We start from the raw sequence: 19135 nt of genomic DNA, 5'->3' as shown, positions 1-19135 counted from the left end.
TCCTGAAGCTGGCTTCAAATGTTCCAAGGAAGAATTAGACTTGCTGTGTTTGCCACCAAAGGACCAAACCAAAACCAATGGATGGAAATTGCAAACAAGTACATTTTGGCTGGGTTTAAAAATATTACAAAAGTATAACAGGAAACCTGGAGAGGTCGTGCATTTCTCCTCCTTGGAAGGCTTCAGGGAGAAAGCAGAAGGCCACTTGTCAAGGATGCTATGGTGCGATTCCTTTTACATGTGGGTAGGATCAGGCAGTCATGAGAGCCCTTCCAAACCTCGAGTTCTCTGATTCTGTGATGAGACGATCTCCAAAGTTCCTTCCAGTTCTAAGTGGACAAAAATTCAGTGAATATCCTTTGCTGAGTATTTCAGAGGAATCATTTGGGAGATTCTGCCTAGAGCAAACATATCCTCCCTGCTAGCAAATGTTCTCTTGAAACCCCCCACAAGTTGACAGTAACTCTGCTTTCCATTTATTGTCATAACCTACATAATGCTTCCTGCCAATAAGAAGGAAGGAGCCATTTTCTGTAAGAGGGAAAGAGGATGAGGGGGAAGAAAAGGGGGTAGAGAGAAGGCAAAAGAGAGGGAGACTTTATATTCCTGCTGATGGAGCATTGAAAATGGCCAAGCAATTGCTGACTGCTATTGATTAATCCTTTCAAGGATTCTTTTGTGCATGTGTGTATAAGCTGTGTATGTGTGTATTTGTGAGTGTGTGTGTATTTGTCTAGAAGCACACAGCTGCAGAGCTTGGAGGATATGTGATTATAATCAGTGAAAGCTTTTGGGGCATTAGCCAGTCCTGCTGATTCAGGCACTGGCCTCCCGCCAACTCTACCCCTTCAACCCCCCCTCCTCATTGGAAAAGAAAAAAGGAGTCCCAGGACTTCATTTGTAGTTTCCCTTAGAAAATCCTGGGCTCTGGGTGGATGATATGGGAGGAATTCCTGGCCAGAGACAATGTATGACCCAAAATAGTGAATTCTTATAGGGCTTTGAGCTGCAAATTTAGGATTCCTTAACTCTGCATCCATAAAAGACCATCAGTCTTGCACTCTGCACCCAAGCTCCAAAGCCTTCCATTCCAGAGTCTTAGTCTGACTGTTCTGAAGGATGGTTTGCAATAAGCAATAGAGACATCCTCAGAGGGAAGAAGGGGGGAAGTGATGGTGGATCCAATAGTTTAACCACTAGGTTCATTATAGAAATGTCGACCAGCCACTTTCCCGCACTTGGGTTCCTCATTTCTATAACCGAGGGGTAAGACTAGATGGTCGCTGATGCTCTTTTGCCTGTAGTGACTGGTGCTCACTGTTGTAAAGGTTCTCTGGGCTCCTCTCAGTCCCTTGGAGCAGCTGAATATTCCTAAACCCTCATTGTCGGCCATCCCTGAGTGGTACCCACCTTTTCAATTGATATAGGGGCTGTGCTCCCATCATCCAATCAAATCTCACAGCTTGAGCTTTTGGCCCATTAGCTGCTCCTTTTCATCCTTCACATATTTCATTTTATATAAGGTCATTTACAAGTCAAAGAAAGACTCTAGTCAGAGGGAGGATTATTATAAATACACCTATCCCTCAGCCCTTTAACTTTCTGCATCAAGCCCCAAGCAGTAACAAGCCCAAAGATTGGCAGTTCAGCTTCCTTTCTCTTTTTGCCTAGAGAAGGCAGAGCTTTTTTTCCACTCACAAAGACAAGTTTTCTGTTGGTGGTATAAAGGTTGGAATTCAGAGGACACAGCTGGTCCCTTCTGAAGGCAGCATTGGGCATTGGAGCTTGCAAGGGATTATGGATATGCTCTAAGATCTCTATCTCTCTTCTCTTGATTAAGGGGAATGTATTTGATCTTCTGTCCCTTTAATACAGTGCAAGTTGAGTTTTTCCTCCTTACTGAGTGAAGGGAATAATAATAAGAGCTAATATTCATATAACATTTAAAAGTTGGCAGAGCTGATTTAAATGACTTGTCTTATCCTCAGAACAATGCTGAAATATAAGTATTATTATTATCCCCATTTTAATAAGGAATACTGAGGCAGACTGAAGTTAGGTAATTTTTCTAGAGTCATAGATCTAGTGTCTGATGAAGGATTTTAATGCAAGTCATTCTGCTTTCAGGGACAATGCTTTATTCATATGGAAGTACATGTGTTTCATTAGTCTCCCAGCAACAAGATCGATCATTGCATTTAATTTGAATTGTTGTCTTTTAGTGTTGTCTTCATTTATAGTTTTTGTTCATTTTATATACCGTTCTCCTGGCTCTGCTTTCTTTGGTTTGTATTATTTCAGGCAAATCTTCCTTACTTTCTCCAAATTCCTTACAACAGTCTTTTCTTTACAACAATATTCCAAACTTTGCCCAGCCATTCTACCATTGATGGGCAGCTACTTTGTTTTCAGTTTCTTTTTACTTATCATTTCAGAATAGCCAAGGTCCAGACTGTAGGATAGCCCCCCTCACCCCAGGCAAGCCCAGATCATTTCCAGTGTTGTCCTTTGGTAGATTTTCTTTGGTCTTGAGCAAATGAAATTAAATAAGCCAATATGGAAAAATCCCGTGAATAAAAAAAGTATATAGAGGGGCATCAATTGTCAATATGTATTTAGAGGAAAAGGGCTCCCAGTAGAAAAGGGGACAGCATTTGAAACTGTGCCCTAGTCACACTGGGATTTTTTTTTCTTTTACAATATAATCTATTGAAGCTATAGCCCATGTCCCTAGCTGCTGGGGTCAAGATTTCTTTTGAGGGGCCCTAAAGTCAGGAGGACCTGAGTTCAAATATGACCTCAGAATTTAACACTTCCTGGCTATGTGACCCTGGGCAAGTCATTTAACCCCAACTGCTTCAGGGGAAAATCTTTCTTCTGAATCTATCTCTCTTCTACTGCAACCAGTCATTGTCTAGTCTTAATGTATATATCTTACTTCTTACTCCTTAGTGCAGAGGCAATTGTTAACAACAATAAAAATCCCACCCTTTAAAAGTGCCATTCAAGTGGGGAAGGGCAGAGGCTGGAAAAGCAAGGAGAGTACCTCTCTCTCTCTCTCTCTCTCTCTCTCTCTCTCTCTCTCTCTCTCTCTCTCTCTCTCTTCCTCTTCCTCTTCTCTCTGTATCTTTCATTGTCTCTCTCTGTCTCTCTTTCTCTAAAGACCCCATTCCCAGCAACTCCAAGATTCTATTTCATCCACCAGCTACACTAATGTTTAAGGTTAAACAAAAAAAAATCTGATTTAGGAGGAGGATGGGATCAATTTGCTAAGAAATAATTGATCTGGGGTGTTAGAAGTCAGCATAGCTTTCTGGGCTAATGAACCCATTCAAATCACTTTGGATCTGGCCTTACTATATGGTTAATTATCATGCTACCATTGGAGAAAATCGTGTATATGTCCATATTCTAATCTTGCTTCCACCCAGATTCTTTATATTTTAAGCATTATAGGTTTGCTTTTATAGTAATTTAAAATTTTTATATCATATGCACAATGATTTTAATGTTTTATATCAGTTACATCAAACTGACTGCTTCTAAGTGAAACATGTTTTTGAAGTTTTTCAACTTGTCATCAAATTGTTTCCAAACCACTATAAGGGTTTGCATTCAAATGCAAATTAATTTTCAACAAATGGCCAGATGCTTATACCTTCCATTATACACAAGCATAACCCTTGAATTTGTACATTTTACCAGAACTGCCTTGATCTCTTTTTTCCCCTGAAATTGTATCTCATCAACTGTTTGATCCTTCAATTAAGAAGTTATGAACATTTACATTCCTCCAAAGTTGCATCACATCCCAAGCCATCTGAAAACAACATGCACAGTTTCTGCAGAAACAAACCTTATGTAACCTGTTTTTGCCGTATGAGAATTGTTTTCTAACTCCACTTATTTTCCTATTCTTCTAGCCAGAAGATTTTCAAGTGAACTATAATCAGTAGAGTTTTTGTAAAATTGTTGCTAATGTGCCAGTGGAAGAAGGAAAGAAAACCATGTCTGGAAAGATTCTTTTCTTATAAAGGTTAGTTTGCATATTAGCATTGTTAAAAATTAAATAATGTTTCCATTTGAACTTTAAGTATATTTACCATTTAATATAGCACTTGTCATTTAAATATTTTCTATTATAAATAATTATTCAATTTCAATTAATAAGATGGTTTCAATTTTTAAATGTGAATATTTTATAGGAAGAAAACTTATAAAATTCACCTACCATTTTCTTTAACAAATTTGTTTTGAATCAGTATTTTAGCTTTATTTTTGTTTTAAATAAAACTACAGAAATAAACTTGATACAGAACCTAAATAAAATTCACCTACCATTTTCTTTAACAAATTTGTTTTGAATCAGTATTTTAGCTTTATTTTTGTTTTAAATAAAACTACAGAAATAAACTTGATACAGAACCTAATTAAAATTTATGTTTGTCTAGGGTTAATGCAAATATTTCAAACCTTTGTTCTAGTGAAAAAAGTCCAATATCAAAATAAAGTTTATATATAATTACTATATTATGTTAAATAATTTTCAAGTTGTAGCTCATTTCATTAAAATTTTATTTCTGTTGAAAAAATTTATAAAATAATGAAGTTTATTATCAAATCAAGCAGCTAATAATGAGCATATGAAAAATTGCTGGATTGTTTCTTTTAATTCTTACAGAAAGTCCAACATAAAATATTTGTTTTCATTTCATAATTAGAGTTTTAAATTTTATCTTTAAAGCTTTCATAATTATGAGTAGAATAAAATTTTGTAAATTATAATTTCATGATATAAATTTAATTTGGAACTTTTTGTGCAAAAGTTATAACTATAGTTATGTAAGCACTTAATGAATAAATCTAAAAGGATATTATAAGCAGTACATTAAATTACTCTGGGGATTCCTAACACATTTTGTTGTTGGAAAAGAGTTTTGCTGAGCAAAAAATGTTAGAAACCATTTCTCTAAGACTATAATTTACAGAGAAAGTGTCAACTTGCATTGATAGAGGAAGTTTGCTCATCTGGATGTTTCCTACATTAAAATCTTTATTTCCAGCTCTGGGTGCAAGATCCTGTGGAAGGGACTGAAAATACAAAACAGTCTCTGCCCACAAGGAGATTACTTCTCCTAGGATATTCAACGTGTAAACATAAGTGTACACATTATGATGATAATTAAAAAAGAAAAAAAAAAGAGGAAACAACTACAGCTAAGCTACCAGACAGACAGAAGGGAAGAGGGTTAGATGAACTGACATACAAAGGCAGATAGATAAAGATGGGACAAAAGATAGACAGACCTAGACAGAAATATAGATTTAGTAATCAATTAGCTACATGTGCCTTCTTCACGACAAATTCAAATCAAATTTAGTCTTCCCTGGTGTCCAGGAGATTTCTGATTGCTTTTCTCTCTTCCCCCCTCCAACTCTTAGTCAATGTAATTTTAGGAAATGCAAACTCATTTCACTATTTGCTGAAGCAAATTCACTTCTCTTCAGCCAAGATACCCTTAGTGGGAATAGGGGAGAAGGGGGAGGCTTAAGGGTATAGAAGGATCATATAATGAATTCCAGAGCTGAAGAGATCTGAGAGTTACTTGGATTCTCTTCTGTTTGGACGCATTCATGCCGGTTTCTGATGCTTTTCCAGGGATATGCATCTGTGCAGAGCTGTAACTAGCAGTTAGTGGAGAGGGGGCAAGCAGCCTCTTGTGGACGGAGTCTCATTCATCTTGTTGAATTTGATTCATAATGGGGAGATGGGGTGAGACATGACCCTGAGTTTTGAAGGCTATCCTGACAAAGAGCAAAATCTGCTAGATCTTCTAGTATGGACAGGGGATAGATTCAGTCTGTTGTCCGAGAACCAAACTAACAATAATCACAACAATAATTTTAGAGAGCACTTATACTGTACAAAGAACTTTACTATATATACTTGTGATATATACATACATATACATGTATGTATATATACATCTTTTTATCTTTGTGTGTGTGTATCTATTTTCATAGATAGATCCACACATGTGTATATATAAATAACTATTCCCAATTTGTAGATGAGAAAACTGAGACAGAGAGGTTGTATGGTTTGTATCATGGTTAATCAGTAGGATTTGAATTCATATTTTCCTGATTTCAAGTTGAGAGCCCTGCCCACCTATGATAAGCTCATCACTGAAAGGATAGTCACTGACTGATGAAGATTTTAGTCCACAACTACTCATGGGAATAAGGAGGTATAAGAATCTGCAGTGGTGGAGGATAAATCCACAATAAGAAAGTCACAGGTGCTTGAAATATCAGAAGTCCAAGCTGAATTTGGAGTCCCACCTTCCTTCTCTCTATTATTCCTATTTTCTTCTACCTTCCTGCCTATGTCTGCTTTCCTGTCTCCCTCCCCCTCCCCCCCCTTTTTTTTCAGTGACTTCAAGTTAGCTGCTAGCTAATTTAAACTAAGATTTTAGATTTTGATAATAGCTTTAGGTGTATGAAACTTCCCTGAGGCAATTTTATTTTTATGAAAGATTAAAAAAAAAAACCTTTTAAGATCCAAAGGAATTAAGGTCTAACAATGGGATTTCAGGCACTGTGAAAGTCAAGTAGGAGAGATATTTTGGTAAAGGAAGTCCCTTCTTGTGTACTCACTAACATGGCTGCCTGCTTTGAATAGCTCTGTGCCTTAAAACACACACACACACACACACACACACACACACACATTTGAGTTCTTAGTCCACAAAACTGTAGTTTCCAATGTCTAATACCTCACAAAGAAGGAATAAATGGTACCAGATCCAAGAGAATTGGTTAGTCAGTCAACAAGCATTTGTTAAGTGCTTACTATGTTCTAGGTTTTATTGTTAAACACTGGAGATACAAAAAAAGGCAAATGATAATCCTTACCTTCAGAGAGCTTATATTTTAATGAGGGGCAATATAAAAGCCACTAGGTACATAGAAGATATATAGGATGTCCCAAAAGCTTGAGATGTCCCAAAGGTTTTGAGATGTCTGGACAGATAGGAAGAAAATTAGGAGACAAATTTTAACAAAAAGAAAACTTAGAGAAGATTGAATAACCAGGAAGGGATGGCGAGTCAATCGACATGACACAGGTTACAGAAAAGTCAAGGAGAATCAGCATTGAGAAAAGGCAATTAGATTTAGCAATTAAGAAACCTTTAGTAATGGCGGAGGAGACAGATTCAATTGAATGACAAAACTGAAAATCAGACTGGAGAAGGCTTAGAAGAGAGGAACAGGAGCCACCAACTGTAGGTGATTTTCTTAGCCACCAAGGGGAGGAGACATACTAGGCAACAGCTAATTGCTATGATCAGATCAAATTAGGGCTGTTTTTTCTAAATATGAGGCAGACATGGTCATATTGTTGCTTATAGGAGCTGGGGAAAACCTGATGATGAGTGAAGAATGAGTAGGAACCATTTGCTGACAATCCCTGGAAAAGATGGGATGTAGGGCACAGGCAGGAAAGTTTGCCTTGGGGCTAGGAGAAGAATTATGAATGAGAAAGACTGTTAGTTATCCATGAAATAATGAGATGATAGACTAAGAGCTGGAAGAAACCTCCAAGGACATGTGGTTCAAACTTCTCATTTTACAGGTCAAGGGAGTGAGACTTAAGGAGGTAAGGCAACTTGCTAGAAGGATTTTCCAGGTAGGAAGGGTCCTCTGACTTCAAATCCAGGTCTCCTGCCATGGGACTCTGCTGTCTGTGACCATGCAATCAACATCAGTGGATCCTATATGTGGGTACCTCACTGTCATGGGTAGCCCCTGCTGGTAGATTATTTGCACCACAGAGCTTCATGAGTGCTATCTCTAGAACATGGCAGGATTGTGGTCCATGTGGACTAGGGATCCCTGCAATGAGCATAGGTTTAGAACCGGAAGAAGATTGAGAGACCCTGGTGGTCATTGTATTCCTATTCCTCTCCCCTAAATGTCACAGATGAGGAGATTCATTCTGGCTGAGGTGAAGTGACTTATGTAGGATCCAAGAGTGACTGAAGCTGGGCTTGACTACACATCACAAATCCCCTGCTCTCCTGTCTCTCTAGGAGAACCTTGTGCTCAGGGCCACAAGAGTCTGAGGCTGGGGGCTTGGAGGACTGGCTAGAGCCACAAGGAAGTGTGGTGGAGGGTCTCTCAGGCTCCTAGGTGAGGGGAACTCTGCCTGCTGGAGCCAAATGAAGACGTTTCCCTGTCTGGAGCAATTAGCTAGGGTGCTCAAGGCTGGCCAGGGGAGGGAAGGGGATGGTGGGTGGGTGAGGGGATGAGGATGTGTGTCGGAGACTTGACAAAAGCCACTGTCAGCTTCCGTGGAGATGTAATTGGGCCTGACAGGCCTGCGGCTAATCGGCAGCATGTTCTCTCAGTATGCTTGTCACGCTGCCCGCTGCCGGCCTGGGAATAAAAGCTGAAGACAGTTCTTGGGAGAAGAAGAGACAGAGGGAGCTGGGTGTGAGAGCTCCAGGGAGCTGTTACCGAGAACTCATGGGGGAGGGAAGGCTGACTGGGGGGATGTGGGCCCCTTCCTCTCAGGCTCTGGGCTGGCCCATCAGGACCAGGACCAGGATCTTAGTCTCCTCGATTGCCAGATGCAGGATTTACATTAGATGCCTTCTGAGGTCCCTTGCAGACAGAATCAAGTGGGATAATATATATAATAAAGTTGCAAACTTTTGAGCCAACTTGAGGGATTGTAATTGTTATTGTTGCTCCAGCTTTAAATCTGTGATCCTATAACAGACGTGTCCAAGGTCATGTAGGTCATTAGGAGTGAAGTTATGACTAGGGCTGCTCATCCCCTGTACCTTTGGGTTGCCAGCCTCTAGTGGCAAAGTGAAGATTTGGGTCTCGTTCTCACCTCCCCTCAGAGTCTCCCTCCTTTGGGGGGCCCTTCTACCAAGCTGCTCCCAAGGCTGATCTCTCCAGAGCCTCATGGCTTGGGTCTTTCCCTGCTCTTCTACCTCACATCAAAGTCAATCCCTCTAGTCTCCAATGCCCTCCCAGCAAACTGCCCTGTTAGAAATGATCTGGCAGATTAATTCCTAGCAATAGAGTAAAGAATGTTAGGTTGATAATAAATTCATGGCCTCCCACTCCCAGGATGATTTACATCTTAACCAGAGATAAGATTTTGACTCAAAAGAATGAAGTTTTATTGAGGAATTTTCAGGCTTAGGGCTAGGGGAATATACTAAATATACTACGGAAGAAGGGTCCTTCATTTCCCACCATTCCATTGAGACAGCTGCCTGCTGCTCATTTTACTAGCTATTTAAAGTAGCTACCTTCCTCATCCCTTTCTTCAGCTTCCTGAGTCCATCAGTGGTCCCTGTGTACCTTCAAATCTCTGCCAAATGTATTGCCTGAGACAAATTATTTCATTTCTTTAGGCCTCATCTGAGAAATGATGAAATAGGGATGTAGGGCAGGAACTATGTGGGGAGATGCAGAGGAAGGTTCTGGGGTAGGAGCTAGATTTGGAGAACTGGGCTGGAATATGAAGAAGCAAGAACCAAGTCAACATTTTTCATTTGCAGACACCAGTCCTGCCCCTGTGTCAGATTTTTAAAAATCTGTCACACTTCCATGTGACATCTCTGACAGGCTGTAAGAGCATCTATTTACAAAGTGGCCAGTTTCCAATCTGTTAAAAAAAAATTGGGTTTTTTTGATGGGATGAAATCCTGTCATTTTCCTTACTGGACATATTAGGAAGCAAGAAATGTGCCCTTCAGAGCTTCCTGGGAAAGAAGAGTTTGTATAAAACCATTCTCCAATCTGTTTTTGTTCTTGGTGGCAAAGTGTTCTATTGAGGTTCTTGAGTATAGAACCGGGAAGTAATTTCAAAATTAGCTAGCAGGGTCCTAGTTCAGATCTCTATCTTGCCACTGACCTAGATTGCTCCAGAGAAGAAAATGAGGCTACTTTTCTTTCTTAAGGGCCATGCCTTGAATCCAAATCACTCTGACTCTCATTGATTGACAATAAGTTCTAAAGCAAATCACATTTGGTCGTTGTTTGAACCCTGATTGGTTTACAAAATTAATATAAATAGTAATCGTTTCTATTTTGGTCAGAAATCCTGAGAATCCTTCCCTCTCAGATTGTTTTTTTTTTTTTTTGACAGTAAAAGAGGCCATTCTTTACCTCATTTTTAACTTAGCCTTTGCCCTGTAGGAAATGCTTTTTATGCTAAGGTCTTCTATAGGTCTCAGTTTGACTGAGGCTGCAGGGGAAAGTGAGGCTGGTGACTTTGCCCTCTCTCACTTATATCCAAGTCCCTTGCATGTCATAGAATCACCTCCCTGATAGTGTGAAGAAACACACCATTTCAGAGAATCTTGCCATTTTGCAAAGGAGGAAATGAAGCAGCATGCTCAGGATCACACAGGTGACAGAAGTGGGATCTCAGTGGAATGCAAAGACTAATGGATTTGGAGTAAGAACAGCTGGATTCCCATCCTGGTACTTAACATCCCGGTGAACTTGGGCAAATTTCTCTTTCAGTTTCTTCAATGGTAAGATGGCGTGTTTGGTTGGTGACTCTTAAGCCCCTTCTACCATCAAGGCTTCTCAATGTCACCAGCATCCATTATTCTTTCTACCCAACTTTGCTGCCTCTGAGATGTGACTTGAAGGATGCTCTGGCCTGGGGATGAAGCTGGGCTTCTATCTGGCCACCTCTGAGTCTGGGCATCTTCTGCATGTTCAGCAATGGTGACCCCAGTTGTTTTTCCTCAAGGTGATTATTAAATGAAGTTGATTTTTGTGTGTGTGTCCCTGACACTTAGCACAATGACTGACTCATAGTAAATACATACTGATTGATTGAAGTGATTTCCTTCATTATTCACTCTCTCATTCCCTATTATCAGATACAAAACCAAAAATTAAACATTCTCTAGGGCAACGTGTGGAAAGAGTTGTGATCATGGAATCAGTAGCTCAAATCCCCCTTGGATATTAACAACCTATATTATCATAAGCAAATCATTTTACCCCCGGAGGGACTCAATTTTCTTATTTGTAAAATGAGGTGTCTAGGCTAGATGACTCATAAAGTCACCTTAATTCTATTAACAAAGTGCTTACACTGATCCCGTAATTTTACAGATTTGGAGGGAGAATACCTGGACTTAGGAAAGAAATTCTTTCTCTGGTCTTCATGTTGTATTTCCTGGATAATTGTGGGACATGGGAATTCTAAAATTTCCTAACTGATAGGGACTCTATGTATCATTAGTCCTGTGTCTGACTCAACACAAGAATCCTTGATTTCTAGCCTCTAGTTTTAACACTTGTGATGATGGGGAACAGACTACTTAGAAAGACAGCTCATTCCATGTTCAGAAAGTTCCCTAGTTTGAAAATCCTACTTACATTGAGCTTAAATCTATCTCCTTGCATATAGTAATCTGCTCTCTGGATCCAGATGAAAGTATAGCCTTTCTTCCACATGACACCCAAATGGATATTTGAAGTTAATCATCATGTCCCTAATGACATCTTTACTTCTCCAGGGGAAATGGCTGTGCTCCTTTTAACTATTACTATTTTTATTCTTTTTCTTTTTTGGGGGGGGGTTAAGGATCATGCCTTTTTATTTACAAAACATGCACATGGGTAATTTTTCAACACTGACCCTTGCAAAACCTTCTGTTCCAACTTTTAGCCTCCTTCCCCCCACCCCTCCCCTTGATGGCAGGTAGTGCAATACATGTTAAATATGTTAAAGTATATGTTCAATACAATATATTTGTGTGTGTGTATACACACACACACACACACACACACACACACACACACACAATCCTCTCTCTGAATATAGATGACTCTCTTCATCACTGAATAATTGGAACTAGTTTAAATCATCTCATTGCGGAAGAGAGCTATGTCCATCAGAATTGATCCTCGTATAGTCTTGCTATTGCCTTGTACAATGATCTCTTGGATTTGCTCACTTCACTCAGCATCAGTTCATGTCAGTCTCTCCAGGGCTTTCTGAAATCATCCTGCTGCTCATTTCTTACAGAACAACAATATTCCATAACATTCATATGCCATAATTTATTCAGCCATTCTCCGATTGATGGGCATCCACTCAGTTTCCAGTTTCTTGCCATTACAAAAAGAGCTGCCACAAACATGTTGGTACATCCGGGTCCCTTTCCCTTCTTTAAGATCTCTTTGGGATATAAGCCCAAAACTATAACTTTTAAGAGATGGATTTCACTTCCTTCATCATTCTGGTAATTCACCATTCTGTTCTAAATGGGCTTGAACTTGTTCCTGTTCTTTCTTAAATGTAGTGCCCAAAACAGAAAGCAATTCTCCAGTTTAAATTTGATCCCCATCACATTTGCTGATCTCTAGATGAAATTTCATAGAGACACACTGCTGTCTTTGGGATCCCACTGATCCCAGTTCAACGAAGTCCAAAGTACACTACACTGACCCTGTGGCTTTAGGCCCAATTTAAAATACTCTCCAGAGTCGGAACATTTTATTATTATTGATCCATATCCAAATTTTGCCACTGTTTCTGGCCACACTACACTGTTGGCTCATATTGAGTTTATGGAAAAGTAATTCAACCCCTTCCTCTGGTCCTTTTCATGTGAACTACTGCCAAGCCAGGTCTCACTTATATAATTGATTTTTCTGAACCTAAGTGACAGTCCTTGTGTCTCTCCCTGTGACATTTCATCTCATTAGGTTTGGCCCACCACTCCATCCTATTGAGATCTTTTTGAATCCCAGTTCTATCATCTATCATCTTGGCTATCCCCACTCATATTATGTCATCTGAAAATTTGTTAAGCAGAGTATTTATGTCTTCAGCCAAATTATTGACAAAAATGTGAAATGCTAAAAGTCTAAGGACAGACCTCTGAAAACACGACTAGGAGCTTATCTGCAGATTTATATCAATCCATTATATACTTTGAGTTGAGTTGTTAAAAATAATTATAAATCTACCAAATATATTTCCATATTGTCCATGAGATATCATGAAAGACCTCACCAAATGCCGAATTGAAGCACACCTACATCATGTTTCGAATTCACCAAATATTTATTAAATGTTTACTATCCACAAGGTATTAGTCTATGTTTATGTGAGTTTCAGGCACTTGGTAGCTCATTGGATAGAACATTGGACTAGACATTAGAAAGACCTGGAGTTCAAATTTAACTTTAGACACTTCTTTGCTGTGTGAACTTGGACAAATAATTTAATTAATATCTAGCTCATTTTCCTCAATTGCAAAATGGAGAAAATAAGTACCTTCCTTTCCTCTTCCACACCCCCCCTTTTGTTATGAGAATCTAATGAGATATTTGTAGAGTGCTTAGCACAATGCCTGGTACATAGTAGGTGCTTAATCCTTCCTTTCTTTAATCAGCTAGCTTATTTGTCCTATTAAAGCCGAGGGAAAAAAGGAATTAGGCAAGTTTGGCATGACTTCACTTTTGATGAACACATCTACTACTGATCACTACTTTCCTTCTGAAGTACATATAAACCATCTGTTTACTAATCTATGCTAAGGACAGATTATAACAATAAACTTGTTGGTTCTAGTTTTTGGAATTCACATTTTTTTTCCACTTTTGGAAAATCAAGAGAACAGCCAGCAGGCAAGCCTATCTTCTGATACCATTTCCCTTCTCTATAATTTCTTAAGAAGAATCAAAGGTAGTTTTATGATCAAGTTCTTTCAGTATCCTGGGATAGTATTCATCTGGAATTGGGCATGACCTTATTTAAACAGAGTTAACCCTCTCCTACACTATCTTAGGCTCCTTTTGATATAAATTCTACCCTCTTCAGAAAACCATTCTCCTTACTGGAGAAAATAAATGAAATAAGAACTGATTTTACTTTCTCTCTCATCTGCTTACATTACTCATGGAGTTAAGAGAATGTTTTTGAACAACTACAAGCCTAAAGACTGAGCCCAGAGGAAGAGTTCAAAGAACTCTTTCTAGATGAACTGTGTCTTTGACCCATGCCAGTTTTTGATTTAGACCTTCTAAATTCTTGCCACTAGTTGGTCACTAGCCTAGTCTGGAGCTTTGTTTTTCTTTGTCCTTTGGATCCGCTGTACAGCAAAAAAGAGTTAGATGGTGCCATAGATTGGAACATCTTTAAAGAGACGAGGTTTCTTCTACAATAGAGGATAGCACAGAGATGGGGAAGTCGTCCAAAAATGGTACCATGAGTTATATGTGTTTAAATGTGGACAATAGATAAAAAATTTTAAAGGTCAAATGGGAAAATTTAGTCAGAGTTGAGAAATAGCCTAGAGATACACAAAGACAGAATCCTATATATAATCTATATAATCATCTATATCTATATCTATACATATATATGTAAAATCCCATATAATCTTAATAATTAGTGTGATATAATAGAATATTTAAAAAACCTAGGAATCAGTAGAGCTAAGTTCTAATTCCCTGGGCAAGTCAATCCACTAGGTCTCCAAATAAAGGGATTGAACTAATTGATCTCTACAGTCTGTTAGCTCTGAAACTTCTATGACTGGTTAAGATGTTAGAGTCAAATTTGTTTGAGAAACTGACCACTCCTCATAAACTGTTTATTAATTAGGCACATCTGATGGCAACATTGACCTGGGCCTTGCAAAAGAAAGGCAATGAAAGGGATGTTTCTTGATCTGAATCATGAGGTCATAGCTCTAGACTTGGGAGGGACTTCAGATGCCATAGAGTCCAGTCTTTTCATTTAACATAAGAGGATCCTGAGAGCCACAAGGTTAAGTGATTTTCCTAAGATCACACAGACAGTGTCAGAGGCAGGGGATGAACAAGGTTCTCTGGGTACACAGATAACACTCTTTCCAATGTTCTACACTGAATTTGTAACCTAGAAAGGAACTGAAATGCCTAAATAAAGGAAGACCCGAAGGGGGCTATGCTAGAGAGCCCTTTCCTGTCTCTGTTGCCTTCAGCTCAGGCCATATGGATGAATTCCCAATGAGGATCAAAGAAAGAAAAGTTTTGGGTACAGGGTGTTCTGAGAAGCCAAGAAGGATGTGTCGGGTGCTAGGACACTGGTGAGAAGTCTGAGACAGCCGAGCCCCAATCCAAATCTGGTCTGCAAACAAGCTGTCTGGCTGCTGATGGGACTGAGCTATTTCTGTCTGTGATGGTGTGAGTGATAAGATGCTGGGAAAGTCACAGGTACGGGGACTTCCTGAGATTGCAACTGTTCCCTCCGAAGAAGGTATCGTGGATGTGTTAGCCATTAGTGTTGATAGAGCTAATTGGCAATAATGTCCATCCATTAAGCTGAACTGTAATTTCACTAACTATTTCATAATGATCTCAGAGTCATCAATTCCTAGACGTGATCACGACTAGAACCTGTTGGGGGAGGGCCCCACAAGGAGTGCAATTTGATTCAAGGACTAGTCCCTGAAGGGTACCTCTTGTGCTCCTGGCCAGATGCAAGGAGGAGACACTGTGGGCTCTGTCCTCAGGGACTTCCCAGACTGGCTGCCAGACAGGACTCATACACTCGAAGTCCGAAATGGTGTGGTTCGGACACCCAGCAGTGTCTCCAGCCTATCTTTCCAGGCTCACACTTATGTTCTATTTCACATACTCTGTCTCACAACCAAATAAGCCCCTTGGCTCTTCTTCATGTACAACATCACAAGTCCCATCTTTTTGACTTTGTGGAGGCTGTGAATGCACTCCTTCCATCTCCTCATTTCAAAATTCAACTGAAGTATCTGCTCCTATTCAGTGCCTTTATCCACACCTTTTATTCACTAGTGTCTTTATATACATATATATATATATATATATATATATATATATATTTCATATTGAAGTAGTATGGTCAAATCTAGCTTCTGACATATACTGGCTATGTGGCCCTGGGTAACTCATTGAACATTTCAAGTGGCCCTGAACAACTCTCTTAGCATCAGAGAAGGTTTTGATCTAAATTAGTAGAAAAATTTTGCTTGTAGGGAGTTACTTACACTCATGAAATCATAAATCAATTTTTTTGGGGGAAGGGGTGTATAAGAAAGGAAAGAAAGAAGAGGAAGGAAGGAAGGAAGGAAAGAAGAAAGAAAGAAAGAAAGAAAGAAAGAAAGAAAGAAAGAAAGAAAGAAAGAAAGAAAGAAAGAAAGAAAGAAAGAAAGAAAGAGAAAAAGAAAGCAAGGAAGGAGGGAGGAAAGGAAGGAAGGAAGGAAGGAAAGGAGGAAGGAAGGAAGGAAGGAAGGAAGGAAGGAAGGAAGAAAGAAAGAAAGAAAGAAAGAAAGAAAGAAAGAAAGAAAGAAAGAAAGAAAGAAAGAAAGAAAGAAAGAAAGAAAGAAAGAAAGAAAGAAAGAAAGAAAGAAAGAAAGAAAGAAAGAGAGAAAGAAAGAAAGAAAGAAAGAAAGAGAGAAAGAAAGAAAGAAAGAAAGAAAGAAAGAAGGGAGGGAGGGAGGGAGGGAGGGAGGGAAGGAAGGAAGGAAGGAAAGAAGGAAGGAAGGAAGGAAGGAAGGAAGGAAGGAAGGAAGGAAGGAAGGAAGGAAGGAAGGAAGGAAGGAAGGAAGGAAGGAAGAAAAACAATAAGACCATTTACTTACTATGTGCCAGGCACTGTGATGAGCTTGGGGGATTAATATATAAGCAAATAAGATAGTCCCTGTCCTCAAGAACTTACTCTAAAAGAGAAAGATAACAGAAAAAGATGGGCTAGAAGGAAGAAGATGGAGGGGTGTGTGTCATGATGGCCAAGAATTGATGTAGAGGCTTGACTCCAGGAAAGATAAGGCATAAGCTCACCTATCAGACAGAGCCCAGACAGAGTCCAGGATCCCAGAAGGGAGGAGGATGAGGAGGATGGGATGAGGGAGGCAATATGGTATGATAGAAAAAAGATTGGCTTTGAAGTCAGAGAATCTGGGTTCAAATCCCATTTTTGCTACTTACAACCTGTGTGATTGTGGCCACATTATTTACTCTGCTGGGAATTCGGTTTCCTAGCACTGATCATGATGGCCTCTGAGGTCTTTTCCAACCCTCTATCTGTCATTCTCCATCTTTCCCCACTCTCCCTGGGGCTTGTGGTCTTGGTAGGACATTACTTCAGGCTCAGGTGGCAATAGCTAAAAAGTCTTAGCTGAAAATCCTTCCCTAAAAAGTAGACTTCCTCCCATTGCCTTTCAAAAGGATAGAGTCTAGCCATATCCCCTTGCTAGGAGAAAGTGCTTCCCTGGACCCCCTGACCTCTTTCTCTTTTCTCTTACCCCTCACCTTGCATCCCCTGGTCCCTTGCAGCTCCCTGTATGTTCTGCCTCAGATACTACAGAGCAGGGGCATTTTGTCTTGGCCCTGTCCTTGTACTGACATTTCTCGTCTCTTTTCCTTCTGATCCTATAAAACACTAGTTCCCTTTCCATTGTTTGGACTTTTACATGGGTCTGATTCAGGAATGATTCTGCCTTTGATGCTGATTCATGTTTGCAGAGCCAACAAAACTCTGACTGTTGCAATTTGTGGAGCATAAGGAGAAATCTGGGAATGGAGATGACAGTTAACATGTTGCTTACTGAACAATTACTGCCCCAGAATTCCTGGGTGGTAAAGAAACTAATCAGAGATGGGACCTTTTCTGGACCAAATAGGAGAACCACGAGATCATCTTCCCTACCCGACATATTGTCAGGGACATAGATTTGGAAACAAGTAGCATCTCTTACACACACTCTCCATTTCTAGCTCCCAAATAGACTATCTTTTAAAATCTCATTTGATATCAAAACTTACTGCTTGGGCTTTCTCCTCTTCCCTTCTCTACAGGGGAAGTCAATTTATCTCCAAAATACCCATTTGGAGAGACCTCTACCACCAATTGCAGGGATTAAAACAGGTAGGACAAATGGATCAATTCTTTTCATTTTATGGGGAAAATCCTACAGACATGAAGAAATAATGCTAATTCACTCACTGGGTGGCCATGGGAACATTTATCTTAGTCACCCCTCCCAAGATCTTGGCAGATGTTAAAGTAGGTGAATGAGGTCAAATCACAGGTAGAAATGCTCTTCCAGCCAAACAATGCTCACAGTGCAGGGGCCTGAGGAGATCCAACAAGGAATTAAGGTACATTTAGTTGACAACTCTTGCCCTTTTGTCAAAGCTTTTGTGAGACATATAGAGGTATAACAAAAGTCCATCAGCGTTCATTTATTTACCTGGCAATAATGCCCAGCATTACACAATATTCCCCAGTCTTTGTCCCGGGACCAGCCAGAATCCAACTCTTGATCACTGAGGGAAGACTGTTTTTTGGTCACAACACAGAACCATCTACTAAGGTGTTGAGAGTTTGGGACTTATATTATCAGAGTGAAGGAGGCAGAGAGCCACAAATGGCTGTACTTATTATTGATACAGGGGAAGCCTCTAAGATGTCCTTTGGTCAAGGGAAGTGAGCTTTGATTAATCAGTCTCAGAGGAGTTTTGGCAATGGGGCAGAATCACAGCCGCCAAAATGCTGGCTCTGGTGAGGACCCTTTGGCAGATGGAAAGAAGAGTCTGGAATTGGGTGTTAAAATATCTAAGGGAAGAATGGGTCAGGAGTGTGTCCTGAGGCAAGAGAGTGGGGCCGCATGCAATTCCATGGAAAAAGGCTATTTTGTCCAGAAGACAGTTTGAGTCCACTTTGCATTAACCTGAAATCATGAAGAGCTTTTAAAGCTATATATACCTCATTTTACATTGGAATTTGCAGATTGGATATTGAATATTTTGGGGTAGAATCTCTCTGTTTAACTTAGCTGTTACATATATAAGCTGGTTGTATATGCCCTCCTCCTAGACTGCTAGCATATTTCTTAAATTTATATATTTTGAATTTTTAAAGAATGTTTTTATTCTTCAGTCTTTTATTATTTTTAAGTAATAATAGCTTTTTATTTTCAAAATATATGTGCAAAGATAGTTTTCAACATTCACCCTTGCAAAACCTTGTCTTCCAAATTTTTCCCTCCCTTCCCCCCACCCTTTCCTAGACAGCAAGTTATCTAATATATGTTAAACATGTGCAATTCTT

Source organism: Sminthopsis crassicaudata, chromosome 2 (assembly GCF_048593235.1).
Source record: "Sminthopsis crassicaudata isolate SCR6 chromosome 2, ASM4859323v1, whole genome shotgun sequence".
In the NCBI taxonomy this organism is placed as follows: domain Eukaryota; kingdom Metazoa; phylum Chordata; class Mammalia; order Dasyuromorphia; family Dasyuridae; genus Sminthopsis; species Sminthopsis crassicaudata.
This window is presented reverse-complemented; position numbering follows the sequence as displayed.